Raw genomic sequence first — 5,500 nt, 5'->3', positions numbered from 1 at the left:
TTTCTCCCATGTAAGAGCTAAAAACCTGCGGCTCAGAGATGTTAACTGACTCTGCCTGAATAGTATAGCTAGTAAATTTCAGATCAAGACTTTAACCCAAGGCTATAGACTATGCCCAGTGCTCTTTCCACTGCTTCTAGCAGCAGGCCATGATCTATCCATTGTAAGAGGAAACATACAATGACCTCCTGTCAGGTCGTTCATAGGTTTCCAATCAAGGTTTTTTTTTTTTTCCAATGGTCATCACTCAATGGTCATTCATTAAGTTCTAAGAAGAGAGAGGATGGTGTTAACAAAAATTAGACCCCCAAATGATCTACGTACTTTAATATAGTTGCCACCATTTTATAAAAACATCAGTTCACTGGAGAATGAGGGAAGACATGTTTCCAGTTAAGGACCCCAAAAGGAAAGTTATACTCTGTTTTGTAAAGGTTATCTCCATGATTTCTAGGTAGTAATTGTGGATAACTAAGAAAATCCAGGACCCAAACCCAAGGTTGATAAAAAATGTATACAAGCACAAGAGAAACCTTCAAAGTTCAAGTAAAATCTCAGTCCCTGTTTTATGTTTGCTCCCTATTCATTCACAAAGAGGTTTGGAACCGAAAGGACCTAAGAGATCATTTACTCAAAATGCCTCGTTTTTAGAGGCAAAGAAGTGCATGAGTTCTTACCCTGTGGGCTACCTACACACAAGTCGTCCCTAGATTGATATGGGGGAAGGGGACAGACCCGAGGACTTGGATGGGAAGAAAAGATTATATCTTTATTTTTACTAACCTCAAAATGAAATTTAACATTTTCTTCATTTATGAATGTAGGTAACGAGCATTGCTCTGAAAAGAGGGTCAACAGGATTCACCCACTGCCAAAAGGGAAAAGAAAAGAAAAAAAGGTAAGAACTCTTGCTGTAGAGGTAAAGTCACTTCAGCAAAATTTCTCAAGTAGTAACTGGTCCAGGATTCCAAGCAAGGTTGTCTGAACTCCGTTTGTTTTTTTTTACCGTACTTCTACAACATACTGCCCATCCGTCTCCTCCCCATTCACATAGTCATAACCATTGTTCCAGCCTTCATAAGCTCTCCCCCCTGAACTATTAAAATAGTTTCCAATTTTCATTCTTTCTCCACTCCAATCTATTCTTAACAAAGAAGTAAAGTGATTTTTCTTAAATCAATCTGACCATCTTACTCACACTTCTGTTTTCCCTGTTTAATATTTTACTTGGTGATCTCATGACCTCCCATGTATCTTAGCATCTCACTGTCAATGATTTTCATATTTCTTTAGATACATGGGTAGGGAACCTGTTGCCTGGAGGCCACTTGTGGCCCTCTAGATCCTCAAGTGCAGCCCTTTGACTGAATCCAAATTTCACCAAATGAATCCTCTTAATAAAAGGATTTGTTGTGTAGTATCTGAGCTCAGTCAAAAGGCCATACACTAGGACCTACCTAGAAGGCCACATGTGGCCTGGAGGTTGCAGTTTCCCCACCCCTGATTCTATCCTTAAGCTTTCTGCTGATACCTAGAGTAATATTTCCAGAATATTAGATATCTGAAGCTGGATGTCTTGGAGAGATCTTACACTCAAGATGTCTAAAACTGAATTAATTATTCATCATCTCCTAAATCCCTACTCTCTTCCTGATTTCTCTGCTAATTTTGCCCAATTACACAAGTTCACAACCTAAGTGGCATCCTTGACTCCTCTCTCTCTCTCTGTCTCTCTCTGTCTCTGTCTCTCTCTGTCTCTGTCTCTCTCGCCCTCTCTCTCTCTCCCTCTCACTGTTACTCTCTCATTCCCTTGTCCAATCTATTGCCAATGCCTGTCAATGTTACTTTCATAACATCTTTCATTCATTATCATTTCTTCTCCTAAAAATGCCATAACTTTGGTGCAGGTCTTCATCAGCGAATGTGTACACTATTCCAATAGCCTGCTAGCTGGTTTGTCTGCCACACATCTCTCATGTTCCACTCATCTATTAAAGTGTTCTTCCTAAAGTTCAGGTCTGACCATTCCACACCTCAATTTAGTAAACACCAATTACTACCTATCACCACCTTTCTCAAACCTTCTTAATTTTAGTCCTTTCTGGGAAGGCTAGGTGGCACAGTGAATAGAGCACCAGACCTGGAGTCAATAGGAACTGAGTTCAAATTTAGCCTCAAACACTTAACACAAAAACTAGCCATGTGACCTTGGGCAAGTCACTTAACCCCAACTGCCCTCCAAAAAAAATAAACAGCAAAAAACAAATTTAGTCCTATCCATCTGTTGATTGTTTTCAATTAATCCTATTTATATTTTGTTTCTACGTAGCAGTTTGCCTACTCTTTCCTCAGTGATGTAGGGACTATGAGGGTTGGGACTATCTTTTCCCTTTCTTTGAATCCCCAGTGCTTAGCACAATGCCTGTAACATAGTAGGCATGATCTTTGATGAGGGATTGACTACTCAATAAATTCCAATTGTTCTCTGTTGATTCTATGAACAAATAAACCAATCTCATTTGTTTTGCATTTAAAGCCTTTTGTAACTTTGCCCAGCTGACCCATCCAGCCTTATTATGCATTATTACCCTCCAGATGCACCATTCAAAGATGCTCCTCCCACAAGACACTCTATAATCCTTCTCCATGCTTTTGCACGTTCCCTGTTCCATGCCTGCAATGCCCTTCTTCCTCACCTGCACCTCTCAGGATCCCTGGTTCTTTTGATACTCAACTTATCCAACATCTCCCATACTATTTCTTTCCTGATGCCATCTCCCGTGCCTGGAACACTTTCCCCACTTTGCTCTAGCAACTGATGTCCCTAACTTCCTTTAAGTTCAAATGAAAATTCCACCTTCTATGGGAAGCCTTCCCCACACCTTCTTAATTCCAGTTCCTCCCTTTGGTTAATTACTTCCCATTTATCTCGTATAAAGCTTGCTCTCTTTATGGATGTTCCCATGTTATCTCCCCCATCAGATTGTAAGGTCCTGGAGGGCAAGGAATGCCATTTATCCCCAGTGCTTAATAAAGTTCCTAGTACTTAACAAATGTTTATTGATTAATTTATTCATATCCATAACTACTAAAACTTACTCATTAACTTTATATATACTAGACATAGAATATAGATAGATAATAGATAGAAATTTCTCCACATAACACATATAGAAATCTATATTCATATGTATCTATACATATATACGTGTACATGTGTGTTTGTATGTACAGGTAAAACAGTCCCCGCCCTCAAGGAGTTTCCACTTTAGTCTTTCACAATAAAACGGAAATACCCTGAGGAGAGAGACTGCTTTACTTTTGTCTTTCTATTCCTAGCATTATGTCAGGCACATAATAAGATCTTAAAGGTAAATATTTGTCGATTAACTCTAAATAAAGTGCTCTTTCTTCTACATACCATGTTCTCTCCTCTGAGCTCTTAGAGAAATTGTCTATAGCATACATTTAGGATTATGCTACATTTTGGTGTTTCTTCTATTATTTTGAAATATTTGTTAATTCTTTTATTAATTTGTTGTTGTTTTGTGTGTTTATGACTCATTTTTTCTATTAACCTATCAAGGCCTTAGGGCAACTAGGTAGCACAGTGGATAGAAGGATGACCTTGGAGTCAGGACGACCTGAGTTCAAATGTGACCTCAGGCACTTACTAGCGATGTGATCCTGGGCAAGTCACTTACCCCTGTTTGCCTCAGTTTTCACATCTGTAAAATGAGTTGGAGAAACCATTGTAGTACCACTAACAAGAAAATTCCAACTGGGGTCATGGAAAGTCAGACACAACTGAAAAACAACAACAAAAAATCAAGTCCTTACAGTTAGGGAATGGGTTTTCTACTTCTTTGCTTTCCTGGCACTTAACATAAGACTTTGTCTATATAAGGCATGCAATAAATATTTGATAATTTGGTCTTTCAAGCCCTTCAGTTTCCAAACTTTGCGTACTCTAGGCCAATTCCATTTGCAATGGGACAAAGTCTATTATAGCAAAACCGTGAAATGTAATAGTCATATATTCTGCTTACCTACTGGGTACTTTTTCAACATTTAATCATTATTATTTCTGGAGTTTTATGAGTGGCCTATGAGATATGGGGACTTTCAAAATAATACCTGGACAAGCCAGGCAACAGAATATGCTATAAAGCACAGAACTAATCACTTCCCTATCTAAGCAATTTGATGAAGTCACTGGGGACTCAGGACAAGTAGAGGAAACGACCAGACCCGCAGTGAGGGGCAGAGCACATTGAAATGGACCAGTTGCCTACAGCAGACCCCCATGCCCAGATGGCCTTCTGCTCATAGGTGACAGCTGCCAAGCTTTTGTATCAAAATTGAACATTACATTTTACCTGTGTTCTGATCAACACTGAAGCAATAAAACTGGTTCTCTCACACACCCTGAAAGAGGGTGTCAGAGGCAAATCAAATTTCTGAAGTACTTGCCATCTGCTTCAGCTGAGAGCTAATCATGAATACTTATTTCTTATGAGCAGTGGCACCAACCCAAATATCAATAAATACTGAGAATTAGATTATCAGCTCCGAACTATTAAAACATTGGAGATAGTGCCCTCCTGTCTGCTATTTAAGAAAAAAACAATGTTTTCACTAGCAATTTTCAAGAAAAACATAAATTCTCCCATTGGTTGGATGACAGAAGAAATTTTTTCATTGTGTCTCTGGATTAAAAATTGTTTGTTGCATGAATTTTGTCGTTTGAAGAAAGGTGACAATGAACTGGGTCCAGAATTGAATAGGATGAGGAAAACAATCTAGATCATATTTGGGAATATGCATAACACTTTCAAGAATCCCATATGACTCCCCCTAATAACAAAATTTCTTCTTTTGACACCAATATGCTATAGTGATTTTCTGTGACTGTGAATTATGGAGCATCATGACTTCAGAAAGGTTCATAAAGAATGTCAGTTGCCTGAAATATATAATAATCCCAGTGATGGCTTGTATTTAAGAAGTGGTATAAATAACATTATCAAGGCTCTAAAAAGAGGACGAGAGAGTCAAATGACTAGTACATAGTAGGTTCATAAAAGTACTTATTGATTGATTGATGTACTGAGACATGCATATAGTGCAATGAGCACAGATCCTGCAATCAGTGGACCTGGGAACAAAACTACTTCCTGTGTGACCCTAGACAAGTCAAACTGATTGAGATTCATTGTACTCATTTTTAATTGATGGGAGTTGGGCTAGATGGCTCCCAAGGTCCCTTTCATACCTAGGATCCCATTAGAGTGATAGAAGACAGAGAACTCAAGTGCCACATAGGGATCTGTGAAATGTTAAGGAACAACATCCAAAAAAACCCAAAAATTTTCTCAGTTTACAACCAACTGTTTCTTTGGTGAAAGATTTATAGAAAGATATGGAGATGTGTGGGGGGGAGAGAAAGAGAGAGAGAGAGAAAGAGAGGCAGAGAGAGAGACAGAGAGACAGAGAGAGA

This window comes from Petaurus breviceps, unplaced genomic scaffold, assembly GCF_028583685.1.
Source record: "Petaurus breviceps papuanus isolate PSGF00001 unplaced genomic scaffold, PetGlider_PUasm1.0 90644, whole genome shotgun sequence".
NCBI lineage: Eukaryota > Metazoa > Chordata > Mammalia > Diprotodontia > Petauridae > Petaurus > Petaurus breviceps.
The sequence above is the reverse complement of the archived record's forward strand: the minus strand, read 5'-3'. Positions refer to the sequence as shown.